Here is a 21,310-nt window from a genome sequence, read left to right as displayed (position 1 = left end):
CCACCAAAGGAGAGGAAAGTCATTGGCACAAGCTGGGTTTACAAAGCCAAACCACTTGCCAATGGCCTCTACCTATATAAGGCCCGTTTGGTAGCCCAGGGCTTCGCTTAGCGCTATATGGAGGACTACGCCGAGATGTACTCTCCAACCGTCCGGGCAGAGAGCGTCAAGGCCGCCCTCGTGACTGCAGCCACTCTGGGAGAAGAAGTCTTCCAATTCGACATCCAGACGGCTTACCTCCACACCAACTTGGACCGGCAGATCTACGTGAGGGCTCCTCCTGGCTACCAGCAAGAAGGGGGAAATACATGGTTGCTCCACAAAGGGTTATATGGACTCAAGCAGTCAGGGAAATTATGGTATGACTGTCTTAGAAAGAGTTTAGAACGAGTTGGTTTCACTGCGTCCCATGCAGATGAATGTGTCTTCACACGCAACTCCAAGGGTACCACAGAACGGGTGTTAGTTTATGTGGACGACCTGTTATATGTGGGGCCTGACAAGGAAGGGTGTGATGAATTTGCCAAGGCCCTGGAAGAAAAGTTTACTCTAAAGTCTTTAGGGCGCGTTGACAAGTACTTGGGTGTGCATATTTTGACCACTAAGGGGGGGTTCGCTCTATCTCAAAAAGAAAACATAGAGGAATTATTGGCCAAATGCAAAATGACAGAATCTAATCCTACGCATAGCCCAATGCAAAGCGACTTTTACAACCACACTCATAAGGACGGTCCTGAGTTCACAGATAACACGCTTTACAGATCTGTGATTGGCTCCTTGCTATACATCAGCAATTGGAGCAGACCTGACATAGCTTTAGCTGTGAATCTATTGTCCAGGCACATGGAACACCCAAAGGAATTCCACTGGACTGCTGTTAAAAGGGTGCTTAGATACCTCAAGGGCACAGCTGATGCTCTCCTTATGCTAGAACCAGAGAAGGGGAAGACGGCCCAGCTCTCCGCTTACTCAGATGCAGACTGGGCTGGCGACACCAAAAGTAGACGGAGCACCTCTGGTTTCCTCATATTGCTAAATGGCTGTCCAATACATTGGCATGTTAGGCAGCAAAAATTTATTTCTTGCTCCACGGCTGAGACTGAATATGCCAGCCTGTCAGACACGGCCAATGATTTGACTTGGTTCAATGAGCTGATAACAAGCATCTGGGCATCTCCTCCTCTGCCCATCCAAATTCTAGAGGACAACACGGCCGCAATTGCAATCTCGGGCGCTTATGCAGTAGGATCTAGGTCTCGCCACATAGACATACGCTATAAAAATGTCAGGCAGCTTACCAAAAAGGGTTTCATTCATTTTGAACACTGTCACACAACTGACCAGATAGCTGATCTGTTCACCAAACCTGTTCCCATTGACCGGCACAACCTTCTGTGTTAGCGTTTGTATTTGGCCTTCTGAATATTTTTATGCATGTCCATGACACCTGCTCGCCCCTCACACACATTCACTGGTCCCTGTCATTGGCTGGCAAGAAGGGGAATTGTTAGATGTTTTGTGCCAGCCATGGCAGTTCCCCAAAAAGGTCATCAGATGGGAGCAAAGAGGCTTCTTTGCTTCCACTGATGAGCCAAGGGTCTCAGACCCCATTGGCAGAGTGTTTTATGGTCAGGGAGGGACCAAGACCCCCCATAAATACCTCTGCACGAGGGGCTGCTCTTTGTTCTAGTTCTAGCTTCTTAAGATTCTACTCCTAGCTTCTAGTTCTTCTTCTGTTTTAGTTATGTAATGCTAGCTTGCTTTCTTTTATTTTGTTTCTCTCTCACATGCAGGCATGAATGCTTTAATGCCAAGTATTTCTTTCTCTTTGATCTATCATTGAATAAAGCTAATATGATTGCATCTCTGCGTGATGCCTTTTACTTGGAAGCACCTTAATGATCCATCGTCCTCGTGAGATCATCTCACAAATAGAGATAGGCGCTCTTGGCGCTTAAATGAGAACTTGTTTAGAAATCAGAGAAATGTGGAAGAATGTAAAAAACAGATGAAGGACTTTTTTGAAACTAACATGAATAAGGGCACTTCTATGGACATGGTTTGGGATGCTAGTAAAGCTTATATGAGAGGGGTGTTAATATATATGAATAACAAATATAGACGTAATTTGGAATTTAGGAGGAAGGAATTGGAGAATGAAATTAGAGAAAAAGAAAAGGCCCTAATTCGGAATCCATTGGATGTGAAGATCAAAGAGGTTATTAACTTGTTAAGAGGACAATTTGATAAGTTGATGGCTGATCAGGTGGCAACTAATTTACGGTTTGCTAGGCACAACACTTTTTGCAATGCCAATAAACCAGGCAGATGGTTAGCTTATAGGTTAAGGAAGAAGCAAAGGGCTTCTAATATAGATAAAATAGAACATAAGGGTAAGGTTGTGTATCAACAGGACCTTATTAAGGAAGCCATTTTGGACTTTTATTCCAAATTATATGCTAAAGATAAGATTAATGAAGCAGATATTGATGTATATTTGAGGAATGCCAATATTCCGGTTCTTACACAAGAAAAAATGAAGAGATTAATCAACTGATAACAGAAGAAGAAATTCTTTTAGCAATTAAACAATTGAAGGTGGATAAAGTGCCAGGTACGGATGGACTGACTGCGGTGTACTACAAAAACCTACAACTGGAGATGATAAAGCCACTAAGGGAATTGTTTCAGACAATTCAAAGGGGAGGAAGGGTGCCTCCGTCTTGGAGAACTGCTTTTATTTTTTTGATTCCGAAGGAAGATCAGGACGTCACTCAAGTAAGAAATTATAGACCAATATCACTTTTGAATACGGACTACAAGATATTTGCTAAGGTTTTAGCTAACAGATTGATGAGGGTTCTGCAACAGATAATTCATGGGGACCAAACTGGGTTTATCAGTGGTAGACAAATGAAAAATAATGTGAGGCATATAGTAGACTTGTTGGAATTTTTGGAAAGGAACAACCAGATCCCTGCAGCACTGATCTTTTTAGACGCCGAAAAAGCCTTTGATCAATTGGATTGGCAATTTCTGATGAAAGTTTTAGATAAAATGAATTTTGGGGACAAATTCTTACAACCAATTAGGGCAATATATCAAAAACAAACAGCCCGAATAATAGTAAATAATAGTTTGACTGAAGTATGTAATATTGAAAAGGGCACAAGACAAGGGTGTCCGTTGTCACCTTTATTATTTATCTTAAAATTGGAGATATTATTGATTAAAATATGGAATTCGGAAAAAAATAAGGGAATTCAAATTAGAGACCAGGATTATAGACTGAGGGCGTTTGCAGACGATCTGGTTGTTACGGTGACCCAGCCAAAAAATTCTGTTGTGGACCTGATGGAGATAATAATGCAATATGGAAAGGTTTCTGGATTTAAGGTCAATATACAAAAAACTAAAATATTAGCCAAAAATATGACAGTATCGCAAAAAGCCCTTCTAGAAGGGTTAACTGGATTTGAGATTGTTAAAAGGGTTAAATATTTGGGGGTGTATTTGTCACCCTCAAATGCAAAGTTATATAAAAATAATTATGAAAAGTTATGGGGAAAAATTCAAAAAGAATTGGAGAGCTGGGGAAAACTGCAATTGTCTCTACTGGGAAGAATTGCAGCAGTGAAAATGAATGTCCTGCCTAAATTTTTATTTTTATTTCAAATGATACCTATTCTTAAAAAAGACTCAAATCTGGAGGAATGGCAAAAGGGTATCAATAAATTTGTATGGGCAGGGAAAAGGCCATGAGTTAAATTTAAAATTATGCAGGATACGCGTGAAAGAGGTGGTCTTAAAATGCCCAACTTTAAATTATATTATGAAGCTGCTGCGTTGTCAGCGATAAGTGATTGGATTAATTTAACACAAGGGAGATTATTAAATCTTGAGGGCCATGACTTGTTATTTGGCTGGCATGCATATTTATTGTATGATAAGAAGGTAGATAATGTGTTTAAAGTGCATATTTTAAGACAGGCATTGTTGAGAGTTTGGAAAAAGTATAGACATAAGCTAAACTACAAGATACCTTTGTGGGCAATTCCGAAATATGCAATAGAAAACATAAATGTTGGCTTCAAACATGATGTGACTACATACAAGGAGATCTTAAGTTTGGAGAGGAACGTATGGTGTTTGAAGCCGTATAATCTTTTACGAGATGAGAAGATTGTTCAAACTTGGTTTCAATATGGTCAATTACGGGCCAGGTGGAAAGAAGACCAGAAAATTGGTTTCTCAATGACTGATGAAAATTTGGTAAAGCAAATTAGAAATCAGGGTCCAGCACATATCAAACGGATATATCTTGCATTGATAGAAATTGACTCAGAAACAGAACTTGTTAAAGATTGTATGATAAAGTGGGCTCAGAATATTCAAGAAGTTATCACAATGGACACTTGGGAAAAGATCTGGGTGAGGAATGTAAAATTTACACAAGCTCAAAACTTAAGCGAGAACTTTTACAAAATGTTTTATAGGTGGCATTTAGATCCTAAAAAGCTTGCAAGTATGTATCCGAACTACCAACCTAAATGTTGGAGATGTGGTGGCGAAGACGCAACGTATTTTCATATATGGTGGACCTGTAAAAAGGTTAAAGCTTTTTGGATTAAAATCTGGTGGAATATGCAGAAGATATTTAAGCAAAGGATAAAGTTTTGTCCGCAGTTGTTCTTATTGGGCATAATTACAGATACTACTGTTGTGGACACCAAGTTGATGCTGAACTTAATTACAGCAGCAAGACTTTTAGTAGGCCAATATTGGAAGAAGGAGGAACTGCCGACTATAGAAGAATGGACTCTAAAAGTTTCTGACCTGGCGGAAATGGCAAAGATTTCGGCTTATTTGAAAGACCATTCGCAACAACGTATGCAACATATCAAGACGGAGGCACCTTTCCCCCCCTCTGAATTGTCTGAAACAATTCCTTTAACGGCTTTATCAGCTCCAATTGTAGATTTTTGTAATAAGCTGCAGTCAGACCATCCGTACCTGGCGCTTTATCCACCTTCAGTTCCTTAATTGCTATAAGAATTTCTTCTTCTGTTATCAATTGATTAATCTCCTCCTTTTGTTCTTGCGTAAGAACCGGGATGCTAGCATTCTTCAAATATACATCAATGTCTGTTTCATTAATCTTCTCCTTAGCATATAGTTTAGAATAAAAATCCACAAAGGCTTCCTTAATAAGATCCTGTTGAAACACAACCTTTCCCTTATATTCAATTTTATCTATATTAGAAGCCCTTTGCTTTTTCCTTAACCTGTAGGCTAGCCATCTGCCTGGCTTATTAGCATTGCAAAAAGTATTATGCCTAGCAAACCGTAAATTAGTTGCCACTTGGTCAGCCATCAACTTATCAAATTGTCCTCTTAATAGGTTAATGACCTCCTTAATCTTCACATCCAATGGGTTCAAAATTAGGGCCTTTTCTTTTTCCCTAATTTCATTCTCCAGTTCTTTCCTTCTGACTTCCAAAGTACGTCTGTATTTATTGTTCATATATATCAACACCCCTCTCATGTAGGCCTTGCTAGCATCCCAAACCATGTCCATAGAGGTATCCTTATTCATATTAATTTCAAAAAAGTCCTTCATCTGCTGTTTACATTCTTCCACATTTCTCTGATTTCTAAACAAGTTCTCATTTACGCGCCAAGAGCGCCTATCCCTATTGTCCTTGTTGATCTCTAACCAAACTGAACTATGGTCAGAAATAGTTCTTGCACAGATCTTTACCTTCTTAATCCTAGAAAAACAGTCATTGGTCAATAAAATAAAGTCAATCCTAGAAAAAGATTGATGTCTATCAGAAAAAAAAGTATAATCCTTTTCATGTAGATGTGTATCGCGCCAAATGTCTCGCAATTCCAAATCATCCTTCATTTCAAAAAAAGATTTAGGCAATCTAGCATGACTCGGGACACGCTTAAAAAAACCAGCTTTGTCCATCTGTACGTCTAGGACACCATTCCAATCTCCCATAAAAATAAAAGATTTATAATCCAATTGGGTAACCTTTGTGTGTAGTAAGTTAAAAAAGTCAGCTTGTTGTTGATTAGGAGCATACAATCCAACTAAAAGCGTTTTTTTACCTTCTAGCAGCAAATCTATCATAACATATCTTCCTTGCTTATCTACTTCAATTAATTCCGCTGTTAGAGTACTTTTAACGTAGACAACCACTCCATTTTTCTTGTTCATCGCAGAAGCAACAAATTGCGTACCCAACCTTGAGTTCGATAAGTACTTTTGGTCCATAACCCTAATATGCGTTTCTTGCAAACAAATAACATCAGTCTTAAATTGTTTTAAATATTGAAAAACTTTCTTTCTCTTCTGTGGTGAATTTAATCCATTAACATTCCAAGTTAGAAATTTAGTCGCCATTCTTGGCGTCCCAAAGCTTTTGGAGCACGTCTGCAATGACCCCTGTAACTTCTTTGGGCCGCGCCCCTCCCACAGCTTCACTGTAAGTACGCTTTGGAGGTTCCATAACTTTCTGCTGGTCTTGCTCTTGCTCTTGGCTCGCTCGTCTTAAGGCGGCACGCGTCATCCTCTGCTCTCCAGCAGCAGCCAATGAAACTGTAACTTGATCCCCTCCAGCACCATTCTCCTCTGTCTGTGTACCTTCAGCATCTTGAGGCTTTCCCTCGCCATATCCCTTTGCAGCTTCCAGAAGTGATAGAGGGGTTGCTTTTAACACATTGCTGTAAAAATCACGTGCCTGAGTCACAGTAGCCAGACGATGTCTTTTACCTTCGTGCATCACCACCATTCCGACTGGAATCTCCCATCTAAACTTGATATCACATTTCTTAAGTTCCTGTGCAAGGAATGCAAAATCTTTCCTTCTCCTTAAAATCTTTGGAGGAATCTCTTTTAAAACCAGTACTTCTTGCTCAGCAACCACAAATTTAGTATCGTAAGCAGCTTGAATAACTTCATCTCTAATTGCTCTCTTTGTAAAGTAGACCACCACATCTCTAGGTAGCTTCCTCTGTCTTGCAATCCATGAATTTACGCGAAAGATTTTATCCATACTTCCCTCAATTTCAGATGCTGGCTGGCCCAATACCGCTTCCAAAGCCTCAGAGATCAGCTGCTTTAAATCTTCTTTAGGATTCTCTTTTAAGCCCCTGATTCTAATAGCATACTGCATCTGATGGTACTGAACAAGGCTCAATTCTCCGTCCATTTTGTCCCTTATATTTTCATTCTCTAATACCTTTACTTCTAATATAGAGTTCTTTTGACTAAGATCCTCCACTTTTTCATCCAAACGTTGCACACATTCAGCCACACTTTCAATTGTAGACAAAATGTCTACCCTCATTGCACTAAACTTCTCTTCAATCTTCTCCTCCAATTTCTCCAATTTCTCCTCCAGCTTTTCCTCCAGCTTTTCCATCTTTTCATCCATCATATCTGACATTAATTGCGAATGCTTTTCAAAGGCATCTTGTAAATCCTTAAGCGTCAATGCCGGAGGAGGTGCAGGAGGAAGCAAAGCTTGCAACGAAGTCTGTTGCACCGGGGAAGCCCCCGCACTCCGAAGAGCTTTGGAAGTTTTAGCCGCCATCTTTTCCCACTTTCACTTGTTGCGCACTTTCACTTTAAAGCTATAAAATCCATTGAGCTAGAGAGTAAAGATAAAAGTCCACTTCACCTTGACCTCCTGTACCGCTCTGCCTGCACCTTGATACTCAAGAGTCTTTCCTTCTGGCAGGGGTGGTTGCTAACGCCTGGCTCTGCTCCAAAAATCACAGAGCAGAGACGCTGCGCAGCTCGGAGCTAACCCAGGCTTCGGGGGGGCTCGATCCTTCAGCCGCCCAAACTTTCAGCTCAGGCGGCCCCGGAGAGCTCAACCCCTACCTGGGGCCTCACCCCCTCCTCTTCTCCTGAGGAGGGGGCTTCAGATCCACCTAAACAGCTGATCGGCGCTGTTTTCGATGGAATAAACACAGCTGCGGAGCGGACAGCCCGGAGACGGCTGTCTTCGGCGTTGCGTCGCCACCGGAAGTCTTCTGGGGATTTTATTGAGTGGGTTGAGTTGTTGACCAGGTGTCCGAGTTTCCTCTGCAGGATTTTTGCTAGTTTGTACGTTGGTGTTCCAGGTAAAGACACAATTGGGTGTAAGGGGATCCTGTTCTTGTGTATTTTGGGGAGTCCATAGAACCTGGGTGTGGAGGAATCTTGTGGTTGCATGTGCTTTCTCTTTTTTTCCATTTTCCTTAGGGTATTTTTTATTTAGCTGTTTCATAGGATCATTGTGGATTATTTGGTAGGTGTTGGTGTCATTGAGATGTTTTTCAGCTTTGAGGATATAGTCAGCTTTGTCCATTAACTACTGTCAGCAGTCTGCCTTTGACTGCTGGTAGGACGATGATGCTTTCACCTTGTTTCAGTGTCTTTAGTGCTCTCTTCTCCTTTTGGTTGAGTGTTTCATTTTGTCTGTTGCGTTGCATGTTGGGGATGACTCTTTGTCTGATGTCTACTTGTGTTTCTTGGTCCAGGTGGTGTGTTTTTAGAATGGATTCAAGATTGGTGAGGAATTCAATGGGGTCAGCATCTTTGTGGTTGAAATTGAAGCTGACAGGCCAAGGAAAGCTCAAGGCTTTCCAGCACACTTTATTTAGCTTCAAACCTTCAAACACTCTGAATACAGCCATGTTTCTTTGTTTTTCGCTGCCACAGCAATGGGAGGGGAGAGACTGCATTCTTATAGTTTAGTCAAAACAATAACTTTCTGGTAGGAACCAAGGTCAAGCAGCTTAAGTGTTTGGTGGGCTGGAGCTACCGTTAGGAAGCCTGCCAAAGGTGTTATTTGGGGATTGTGATTTATAACACATCAATGGGTGGGGAGTTCAACTTTTACTTTGTAACCTTTTGCGGGGGTGTGTGTGTAACTTTCAGGCTTGTTTTCACCTTTGTTCGTGCTGATATTATGTAGCCATTAAAAGTGTTCTTTGAGGAAAGCAATTGCCTCAGAGTTCTTATTTTTTCTGGTCTCATTTATTGGAACCATGACATTAAACCAAGACTCCAAATTTCTTTCATCTACGGGGTCCTGAGCCCCAGTCACCTACCCAAGCCTTGGGAGTACAAAGACTCAGGGAAGACACAGAAATGGGGAAAAAAGAGGAATCACTCCCAAGCCTGGGGTCAGCTGCAGCGGATGGGGCACAGGCTGCTACTTTTGTGGAGAGTGTATTCATAACAGCTGGAGTGAGACCAAAGGCCCATGAAGTCCCGGTGGAGAAGCTGACTCAGAAGGAGGAAGCAATCGTCCTTGGGGGGACCTGGTGGTCTGACACTGTGCTGCCACTTAAGAGCACACTGAAGGCTGCAGAGGTTGAAATCCCACTGGTTTCATTGCAGGGTCTCCCTTCACCGGTACCGATGAAGGCTAAGCGGCCAGCAGCCTGGGACAAATCCGGTGAGTGGAAGTACCCGATGGCCATCCACAGCCACTCAGTGGAACACCTGAGGGAGACGTTTGATCGGCTGGACATGGGCGAAGGGAGACATGCCATCCGCCGGATATTCACCAGTGGGCGAGAAGGCAAATGGCCGCATGAACTGCAGCCGCCCTGGTGAAGCCCTAGACCTGTGGTGATTGAGTGGGCTGCCTCCCCACTTCTGAAGCCTGACCTGACGTTAAGCCCGGTGCACTGACAGAGCCCCGACCGCTACTGATGACAAGCTAGTCCAGATCATCCCAGCAACAGGTTAGTCCTGAATATTACAGATGAACTGGTAGTCCCGAGCGATGTAGGCATCCTCTTAGCCCAGATCGGCACTGTCAGTCTCCGAGTCCTGATCGCTACCGACACCCCGCAAGCCCAGAGCGCTATTGTTGTGATTCAGTGTCAGCCTGTCCTCCCAGCAGCTGAGTCTGAGGAATCTGAGGAGGAGGAGGAGGAGGGGTTTGGAGAGCTTTTGGTGTCGGAGGGAGGCTCTGATGCACTGCAGGACTCATAAAAGGAGGCAGTTAAGTAGAGTAGGTCAGAGGGAGACAATACGGCAACTCCAAGGGAGGAGGAGAAGGCATTGAGAAGCCACGCCTTGGGACTGATAATAAAAGGGGAAGGTGTGGGCGGTGCTGGTTGCTGAAGGCAACCATTCATAGACATTCAAAGAGAATCCTGGTCTGTTCTTACTAATCTGTTTGACTCTTGTTTGTTGTTTGACTCTTGTTTGATGTTTTGAATCATTTATTTTTGGTTGAAGAAAATATTCTGCTGTTTTTTTGTTTGAAAGTCTTTATTATTTTGGAACTGTAAATAAATTTGGGTTGGGTATTTTCCAGCCTATTCATTTGCAAAGACAAAAGGGGTTGTCCTTGAAGTCAACTGGGACGGTTGTAGGCTGGAACAGAACAGCTATCAATGTTGTGCCAGCCTTGACCACCGTCGGCATCCTGCCAGCCCGAGACCTCCACCAGGGGTATTCCAAAGAGGGAGATTGCAGCAGCCTCAACCATAATTCCTTGGCTTAATGCAAGCTCTTTGGAATCGCCATCCAGCTGACCCACCTCCCCTTAAGCCCACTTTTGATGGAGACCCCAAGAAAGTGACTATCTTTCTAAATCAGGTGTGGTCTCACGTTAATCATTATGGAAGGGCTTATTTGAATGAAGCAGATATGATTGATGCAGTGGCTGCCAACGTAGAGGGGGAGGCTGCAGAGTGGGTAGCTGGCCTTTGGGAGGAGAAAGCAGCCAAGCTATGGAACTTCACCCTGTTCACACATGGGCTGAGGGCCAGATTTGAGGATGAATCCCAAGTGGTACAGGCAGAAAAAGACCTACACAATGTTAAGCAGAGGGGCTGGCCAACAAGAGAATACGTGAGAGAATTTTGCAGGTTGGCAGGGAAGATCAGGCAATGGCCCGAGCAATCGTTGATCCACTATTTTACCGGGGGCAAAATTACCCAAACCGAAAATGTATTCTATGACCCCTTGTGAACTGAAAGAGCTGAGATCATATACTGATAAGAACTTAGAAAGGGGATTTATCCAACCAGCAAATCCTGAGTAGCCATCCCAGTGCTGTTTAAGGAAAAGAAAGATGGATTGATGAGGCTGTGTGTTGATTATAAAGGGTTAAATTGCATGAGCATGGAGAACATGTACCCCCTCCCCTTGATGAAGGACATGTTAGCCCATTTGGCAAAAGGAAGAGTTTTTACCAAATTAGATCTATGAGAAGCGTATTACCAAGTATGAATCAAGAAAGGAGATGAATGGAAAACCGCTTTTAACAGCCCCTTAGGAAGTTTCCCATTCAATGTCATGCCTTTCGGACTGCAGGGGGCTGCTGTATTCATGCAGTTAATAAATCAGGTACTGCAAAATCACCTACATAAGGGGTTTTTAGTTTATCTTGACGACATCCTCATCTACACTGAGACCATGGATGAGCATATCAAATTAGTGCGCGAAGTGCTAAAAAAGCTATTAAATGCCAAACTTTACGCAAAACTCTCAAAGTGCGAATTCCATCAAACATGCCTGGATTACTTAGGATATAGGATCTCTAGCGAAGGGATTGAAATGGACCCAGCTAAAATGAGAGCAGTACTGGAATGGCAGCCCCACAAACTCGAAAGCAGCTCCAGAGTTTTTTGGGGTTCACTAATTTCTACCGGCAATTCATCACCTCCTTTGCCAAAATTGCCTTGCCATTGACCGAGCTGTTAAAAACGGGGAAAATGGGTGGGAAGCCACGACCCTGCCAACCACTCCGATGGTCTATTGAATGCCAAACTGCTTTTGAAAATTTAAAGAGACTGTTTGCAGCCAAACCCATTCTCAAACATCCCGATCCTGAGAAACCATTTACCATTCAAGCCGACACCAGTGATGTAGCTGTGGGGGCTGTTCTTTTGCAAAAGAATGACAGTGGTAATTTACAGCCCTGCGCTTATACCTCCAAAAAGTTAACAGACACTGAATAAAGGTGGGCAGTCTGGGAGAAAGAGACTTTCACTGTAAGATGGGCTCTGCTTATGTGGCATCATTTTCTTAAGGGGAGCGATTTGCCTTTTGAAGTATAGACTGATCACAAAAATCTAGAGGCACGAAAAACCCCTCGTAGATTATTATTTTTATTTATTTTAATTCCATTTATATCCCGCCCTTCTCCGAAGACTCAGGGCGGCTTACAAGCTTAGCAGTAGCCTTCATTCTATGTATATGCCTGCTTATTAGGGCTTTCACGCACACCCCAAGCGGCATTATTACAAAGTCAGCTTAATTGCCCCCAACAATCTGGGTCCCCTAAGCAAGCCAGATGGGTGCAGTACTTTAACTGTTTCAACTTTACGTTAAAATACATCCCGGGAGGAAAACATTTCCTAGCTGACACGCTATCCAGACTGCCCCAATACAAAAGCCATCGAGAAGAGATTGTGAACTCTGTTATTCTGCAATCAGAGTTGGTTTCTCAGGTAAAAACAGCAGCCCCATTGCAGGTGAAATCAACTGAACCTGACAACCCAATTACTAAGAGACTGAAGGAGGAGTTAAAAACTGATCCCTGGTTCTTAGCAAATAAAACCATGCTGACTTGTCGGTACGGGTTAGTTTGGAAAGGATTGAAACTGTATCTATCACATACTGTCAGAGTTCAGGCTCTCCAATGTTATCTAAAAACTTTACATTTGATTTGGTGGCAGTTTTGCTGGTCGGGACTGAAGAAGGACGTTGAAAATTATGTAAAAAGCTGCGCGACTTGTGCAACCATGAAAAAATGTCTAGGAAAACCCCCTGAATTATTACAGCAAGTTGTAGACCCTTCCCAGCCCTGGGAAGAGATAGCCATGGACTTTATTGTAGAATTACCAGAAAGTAGGGGAAATACGGCAATACAGTATGGACTGTAATAGACCTTTGACCTCCCTGCTCTAGGTTGTATAAGGGAAAGTTGCAATATCTAGTGCAATGGAAAGGTTACCCACTATCAGAGGCCACCTGGGTGAAAAGTACTGATCTAAAAGCTGATAAGAGTAATACATAAATTTTATGATAAGTATCCAAATAAGCCTAGGGGTTGATGTCTGACTCTAAAATCTTTTCCTCAACAGGATTTTTCTCTTCTTTAGGGGAGCCGACTGTCAGACCTTCAAACACTCTGAATATAGACATGTTTCTTCATTTTTCAGCTGCCACAGCAATGGGAAGGGAAAGACTGCATTCTTATAGTTTAGTCAAAATAACTTTCTTGTAGGAACCAAGGTCAAGCAGCTTACGTGTTTGGCGGGCTGGAGCTACCGTTAGGAAGCCCACCAAAGTTGTTAATTGGGGATTGTGATTTATGACACATCAATGGGTGGGGAGTTCAACTTTTACTTTGTAACCTTTGGGGGGGAGTAACTTTCAGGCTTGGTTTCACCTTTGTTTCTGCTGATACTATGTAGCCATTAAAAGTGTTCTTTGAGGAAAGCAATTGCTTCAGAGTTCTTATTTCTTCAGGTCTCATTTATCGGAACCATGACATTAACATTAGATGAAGAATATTTCTCATGTTAAAGAGGAAAACACTTTTATGATGGGCAGACTTGCCTCATAGTTTTTTTTTAGAGTACTCCAGAATGCATTTTGTAAATGCATGTAAGCCTCTTGTGCTTTTAAAAAAAGAATAACTTTGTATATTTAAGAAAAAAAGGCAGTATTATCATTTCAAATTAATTTTAAACAAGAGTCTGATGCAGATATTTTATTAAATATATTTTTTGGAAATAAGGTTTTGCTATGCTGCCAATTACCTTTTCAAATTGTTGAAAGATAATCCCTGTGGTTTGTTTTTCCAGCCGGGACTAAACAGTCAGTGCTGAAATAGACACAAAGCAAAGCAAGCTGCCAGAAAGTGGCTCTTTAATTCGGAAGCCAAAAGATGTAGTGACAGAGCAGTGGATTCCAGGCTAGCTAGCAGCCCACATAAGTACATGGTACAATTTCTATACCCTTTCTTTCTATTGAACTCTTGATGAGATTTGTAAAGAGTTTCTTTTTCTTAATTTCCTAGCCTGTTCTTTTCCTGTCAGAAAAGTTAATCCTTTCACCAAGGGAAGGAGATAGCTTGCTGATGTTTTGTGTGTCTAGGTCAGGGCTTTTCAACCTTTTCACTCATTGTACCACTTTTAGAATATGGCAACATCCAAGTACCACCAGTCACCTAGCAAGGTGTCAAAAACTTGACCAAAATAAAAAAAGGAAAAAAGTGATGAAGTACAGGTAGTCCTTGACTTACAACAGTTTGCTTAGTGAGTGTTCAAAGTTACAATGGGACTGAAAAAAGTGCCCAAGCCACAGCCGAGCAAGAAACCTGCCTGCCTGGCGGTGCTCTTCCTCCTGTCCAAGGTTTTCATTGTTGCGAGCATTTCTGTTGAGGATTGGCAGCAGGGGTGGGGTGGGGGGTGTTTGCTTTTTATTCCCCCCCCCCGTCTGCTGGGTGGTTGCAGCAGGTTTTGGTCACTTCACACGACCCTGGGACACTGTGACCGTCATAAATATGAATCAGTTGCCAAGCATCTGAATGTAAATCACAAGACCCTGGAGATGCTGCAACATTCCAGCTGATCGGTGCTTCTTCTGGGCTCAGAAGCACCAGGATCAGCACCGAGTTTCAGCTGGAGCCTGGTACTGATCCTGGCGCTTCCACTGAGCCCTGACAGCCCTGCAGCCATCTTGCACTCAGGCTTGTGCGGTGCTGCCACCGGTTCAGCTAATTCCCCTCCCCCGCTACTTTTCTAGGATGGTCGCGTACCACATGCCAGGTGCCAATGTACTACAGGTGGTACCCATACCACGGGTTGAAAAGCCCTGGTCTAGGTAAAACCTGTCATGGGTTCTGGTGTGTGTCTGGGGTAATCTTGTCATTGGTTTCTGTGTGTGTATGGGGCAATCCTGTCAGCTCTTTATTTATTCAAGGCTGCCCTGTAATTCCTTATCGCTTCATTGTTTCTTTTGCTAAGTGTTTCCTGGCTGTCTGCCCAGAGTTATTAACTGAGCAGGGGGTGGGAGGAGATGAGAGAAGAAAAAAAAAACCTCTTCTCTGGTGCTTTTATTTTTGGCTTGGCTTTTCTTAGGCAAGGAAAATATTCTTAATAGACTTTTCTCTCCATTTTTAATTAATAATGCATCAAAATGTATTTCATCAAGTTCTCATTTGTTTTTTTGCCTCTAAATTAGTAAAACCTACATAAAGATGTTCAACAACATTTCAGGACAAAAATAATCCCCCCCTCCTTTAGAAGAGTCACCCCCTCATCTCTCTTAGGAAGAGTTGCTTCTGTTGTTTGCCACCTGCCAAGTTGGTATTTCCCCTTCATGGATTACTGCCTTGTCGTGGCGAAGGGGCTTGCGTAATTCAATGAAGCTATGAGCTATGCCGTGCAGGGCCACCCAAGACGGAAAGGTCATAGCCGAGAGTTCTGACAAAACGTGATCCACTGGAGAAGGAAATGGCAACCCACTCCAGTATCTTTGCCATGAAAACCCGATGGACAGTACCAAAAGGCAAAACGATATGACGCTGGAAGATGAGCCCCTCAGGTCGGAAGGCGTCCAATATGCTACTGGGGAAGAGTAGAGGGCTAGTACTAGTAGCGCCAGAAAGAATGAAGCGACTGGGCCAAAGCCGAAAGGACGCTCAGCTGTGGATGTGTCTGGTGGTGAAAGGAAAGTCCGATGCTGTAAAGATTTTTTCTCCATAGGAACCAGGAAAGTACAGGTGAAACTCAAAAAATTAGAATATCGTGCAAAAGTTCATTTATTTCAGTAATGCAACTTAAAAGGGGAAACTAATATATGAGATAGACCACGGGTCGGCAACCCGCGGATCCGGAGCCGCATTCGGCTCTTTGAGCCATCTCCTGCAGCTCCCAGTCGCCCGGTGCGTGCACCTCTTCGAACGGGCAGTGGTGCGCGCGCACCTCCGCCCAAACAGGCAGTGGCACCGCTCGTTGGGAAAGCTGCCGTGGCCCGTTTGCACAGCTGCCGCGTTTGTCCAAGTTTGGCGAGCGCGGCAGGTCTCCCAATGAGCGGCGGCAGTTTAGAGAGTGCGTGCGCACCTCTCCAAACCGCCACCATCCCGTTCGGAGGTCTGCCGCGCTCGTCAAACATGAACGAACGCGGAAGGTCTCCAAACGGGACGGCGGCGGTTTGGAAAGGTGCGCGCACACCTCTCCAAACCGCCGCCGGCCCGTTTGCACAGCTGCCGCGTTCGTCCATGTTTGATGAGCGCGGCAGGTCTCCGAACGGGACGGCGGCGGTTTAGAGAGCTGCGCAGCTCCCCAAACCTCCGCCTCCACATTTGAAGAGCTGCTGCATTCATCAAACGCAGAGGTTTGGAGGTCCCGGGAGAGGGGGAGGGCGCTCGAGTGGCTCCAGCGGTGCCCGGGCTGAAGGCACCGCCGCAACCCAGTGCCCGTCGCCTGCGAGTCCGTCTCTCTCCCCCCCCCCGCATAAGCTGGCGGCACTGGGCAGCGACAGGTGCGTGCAGCTCAGGACGCATGCAAAGCAAAATAGACGGATCCTGGACATGGGCTTCAAATGTCGTATTCCTCTTGTCAAGCTGCTCCTGAACAACAAACAACGTCAGAAGCGTCTTACCTGGGCTAAAGAAAAACAGACCTGGTCTGTTGCTCAGTGGTCCAAAGTCCTCTTTTCTGATGAGAGCAACTTTTGCATCTCATTTGGAAACCAAGGACCCAGAGTCTGGAGGAAGAATGGAGAGGCACACACTGCAAGATGCTTGAAGTCCAGTGTGAAGTTTCCACAGTCTGTGTTGATTTGGGGAGCCATGTCATCTGCTGGTGTTGGTCCACTGTGCTTCATTAAGTCCAGGGTCAATGCAGCCGTCTACCAGGAGATTTTGGAGCACTTCATGCTTCCTTCCGCAGACGAGCTTTATGGGGATGCTGACTTCATTTTCCAGCAGGACTTGGCACCTGCCCACACTGCCAAAAGCACCAAAACCTGGTTCAATGACCGTGGGATTACTGTGCTTGATTGGCCAGCAAACTCGCCTGACCTGAACCCCATAGAGAATCTATGGGGCATTGCCAAGAGAAAGATGAGAGACATGAGACCAAACAATGCAGAAGAGCTGAAGGCCGCTATTGAAGCATCCTGGTCTTCCATAACACCTCAGCAGTGCCACAGGCTGATAGCTTCCATGCCACACCGCATTGAGGCAGTAATTGCTGCAAAAGGGGCCCAAACCAAGTACTGAGTACATATGCATGCTTATACTTTTCAGAGGTCCGATATTATTCTATGTACACTCCTTGTTTTATTGATTGCATGTAATATTCTAATTTTCTGAGATTGTGGATTTGGGGTTTTCATGAGCTGTACGCCATAATCATCACAATTATGAAAAATCATGGCTTGAACTATCTTGCTTTGCATGTAATGAGTCTATCTCATACATTAGTTTCCCCTTTTAAGTTGCATTACTGAAATAAATGAACTTTTGCACAATATTCTAATTTTTCGAGTTTCACCTGTAATATCCATGAATCAAGGAAAGCTGGACGTGGTCAAACAAGAGATGACAAGACTGAACATCGACATCTTAGGTATCAGCGAACTAAAATGGACAGGAATGGGTGAATTTAATTCAGATGACCATCAAGTATACTACTGCGGGCAAGAATCCCTCAGAAGAAATGGAGTAGCCTTCATAGGCAATAAAAGAGTAGGAAAAGCAATACTGGGATACAATCCTCAAAATGACAGAATGATCTCAGTTCGAATCCAAGGCAAACCATTCAATATCACAGTAGTCCAAGTCTATGCCCCAACCACCAGTGCTGAAGAGGATGAAATTGACCGGTTCTATGAAGCCCTAAGGGACGCGGTGGCTCAGTGGGTTAGGACGTTGAGCTTGTCGATCAAAAGATCGGCAGTTTGGTGGGTCGAATCCTGAGTGCCGCGTAACAGAGTGAGCGCCTGTTACTCGTCCCAGCTTCTGCCAACCTAGCAGTTGCAAAGCACGTAAAAATGCAAGTAGAAAAATAGGGACCACTACGGTGGGAAGGTAACAGCGTTCCGTGCGCCTTTGGCATCTAGTCATGCCGGCCACATGACCACGGAGACGTCCTCGAACAAACGCTGGCTCTTCGGCTTTGAAACGGAGATGAGCACCGGCCCCTAGAGTTGGAAACGACTAGCAGGCATGTGCAGGGGAACCTTTACCTTTACCTTTATGAAGCCCTACAGCACCTTATAGAACTAACACCAAAAAATTTATTTCATTTATTTATTTTATTGAATTTATATACCACCCTTTCCCGAAGGACTCAGGGTGGTTTACAGGGTACTTAAAACATTTATACAAAAATTAAAAACGATTAAAAAGATTAAATTAAATCCCTGAAAAAATATAAAGACCCCGATTAAAACTCTCAGCCTGGGCCAGAAAGCTCAAAGAGCCAGGCCTTCAGGTCCCGGCGAAATGAACAAAGGTCGGGGGCAGTCCTAAGCTCCAAGGGCAACTGGTTCCAGAGGGCAGGCGCACCCACAGAGAAGGCCCTCCCCCTGGGTGTTATCCGCCGGCAATCTTTTACCGGCGGCACCCTGAAAAGGCCCTCCCTGTGGGAGTGCACTGGACGAAGGGAACATGATACTGGCAGCAGGTGTTCCCTCAGATATCCCGGACCCAAGCCATTTAGGGCTTTATACGTCATCACCAGCACCTTGAATCTCACCCGGAGGGCAACCGGAAGCCAATGCAGCTCGCGGAGTAGAGGTGTTACATGGGAGTGTCGGGAAACCCCCATCACAACTCGCGCGGCCGCATTCTGCACCAGCTGAAACCTCCGAGTGGTCCTCAAGGGCAGCCCCATGTAGAGAGCATTGCAGTAGTCTAAACGGGAGGTCACGAGCGCATGAGTGACTGTGCGTAGGGCATCTCGGTCCATGTAGGGTTGCAACTGGCGCACCAGGCGAACCTGGGCAAAAGCCCCCCTGGTCACAGCTCCTATGTGGTCTTCAAAATTGAGCCGTGAATCCAGGAGGACGCCCAAGTTGCGAGCCCTATCAATGGGGGGGTAACAACTCACCCCCCATCGTTAATTTGGAATAGTCTGGTTGACCCGAGATGCCGGTATGCACAGCCACTCAGTCTTGGCAGGATTGAGACGAAGCCTGTTTCTCCCCATCCAGACCCGGAGCGCCTCCAGGCAACGGGACATCATGGCGAGGGCATCACTGGGTTGGTTCGGGGTGGAGAAAAAAAGTTGGGTATCATCAGCATACTGATGATACCCCACCCCGAAACCACGAAAGATCTCGCCCAGCGGCTTCATATAGATGTTGAACAGGAGGGGAGAGAGAACCGACCCCTGAGGAACTCCACAAACGAGAGGCCTCGGGGCGGATCTCTGCCCTCCTGTCAACACTGACTGCGAGTGGCCCAGGAGATAGGAGGAGAACCACCGTAGGACGGTGCCTCCCACTCCCAACCCCCTGAGATGCCGCAGTAGGATACCATGGTCGATGGTATCAAAAGCCGCTGAGAGATCTAATAGGACTAGGACAGAGGAACAACCACTGTCCCGAGCCCGTGAGAGATCATTCACCAGCGCGACCAATGGCGTCTCCGAGCTGTGCCCGGGCCTGAAACCCGATTGGTACGGGTCCAGATAATCAGTTTCCTCCAGGAACAGGGGAAGCTTATGCGCCACCACACTCTCAACAACCTTCGCCAAAAAGCGAAGGTTGGAGACCGGACAATAGTTATTTAAAACAGCCAGGTCCAGGGCAGGCTTCTTGAGGAGGGGTCTCAATCTTCCTTCAAGGCGGCGGGGAAGATACCCTTCTTCAAGGAAGCAGTTATTACTGCCTGGAACCAGCCTCGTGTCTCCTCCCGGGCCGCATAAACCAGCCAGGAGGGGCACGGGTCCAACAAACAGGTGGTGGAGCTCAGCCTCCCCATCATCCTGTCCACATCATCAGGGGAAACAGGATCGAAATCAGTCCAGATAACATGCTCAAGACCATCCAATTCCTCCACATCAGACTCTGCCCAGTCAGAGTCCAAACCGGCCCGGATCTGAGCGATCTTGTCCGTCAGATGATGACTAAACTCCTCGGTCCATGCCTGTAAGCAATCCTCCCTCACCTCCTGGTAAAGAAGGGAGCGAGTCACCCTAAACAGGGCGGCCAGGCGATTATCTGCGGACGCGATGAGGGCAGCGAAGTAATAAGCCTTCGCCGTCCTCATCGCCGCAAGATAAGACCTTATAAAGATTCTTAACTGCAATCGGTCAGATTCAGATCGGCTGGATCTCCAACAGCTCTCTAGACCCCGTCTCCTACGCTGCATATCCCAGAGCTCCACAGAAAACCATGCAGCCCACCGGGATCTGCGCCGGGTCAGGGGTCGCAAGGGTACAACATGGTCGAGCGCCTCGGTGGCAGCTCTTTCCCAGGCATCCACCAAGGCGTTGGCCGGGCTGTGAGTGAGGGGGATAGGTATAGACCCAAGCGCCGTCTGGAACCATTCCGGATCAATTAGGCGCCTGGGGCGGAACCACCTAGTCGGTTCCGCAGCCCAGCAGCGGGGGGTGGCATAACAGAAGACCAACCACAGGAGGTGATGATCGGACCACGACAGGGGGACAATAGTTGGCGAGCCCCCTCCCAAATCATCAAGCCACTGCCCAGATAAGAAAACTAGGTCGAGAGTGTGTCCCCCCCCATGAGTCGGACCCTGAATTACTTGGGTCAGGTCCATGGCCGTCATGGAGACCAAGAACTCCTGGGCTAACTCAGATGACCCTCCCAGAGAAGGCAGGTTAAAGTCGCCCAGAACTATAAGTCTGGGAAACTCAACCGACAACCCTGAGAGAGCATCGAGAAGCTCGGGCAGGGCCGTTGCCACACAGCTGGGCGCCAGGTATGTTAGCAACAAGCCCAACTGAGCCCCAGGGCCACACCTCAGGAGGAGGGACTCACTCTCGCCTATCTGTACAACAGTGGATTCCTGCGGACATAAGGTCTCCCGTATAACTACCGCCACCCCACCGCCCCTGCCCTGAGCCCTCGGCTGATGCAACACACAGAAACCTGGAGGGTAAAGCTCAGTCAGAGGGACACCTCCCTCTGAGCCCAACCAGGTTTCTGTAATACATGCCAGGTCCGCGCGTTCCTCCTCGATTAAATCGTGGACGAGGGGAGCCTTGTTCACCATGGATCTGGTGTTGAAGTACACCAGCCTGAGCTCAGGGACCTGATCCCCCTCACTCCCGGATAAACGGGTACCAACCGGAG

The sequence above is a fragment of the Vipera berus genome (assembly GCF_964194415.1).
Source record: "Vipera berus genome assembly, chromosome: W".
NCBI classification, from domain to species: Eukaryota; Metazoa; Chordata; class Lepidosauria; order Squamata; family Viperidae; genus Vipera; species Vipera berus.
This window is presented reverse-complemented; position numbering follows the sequence as displayed.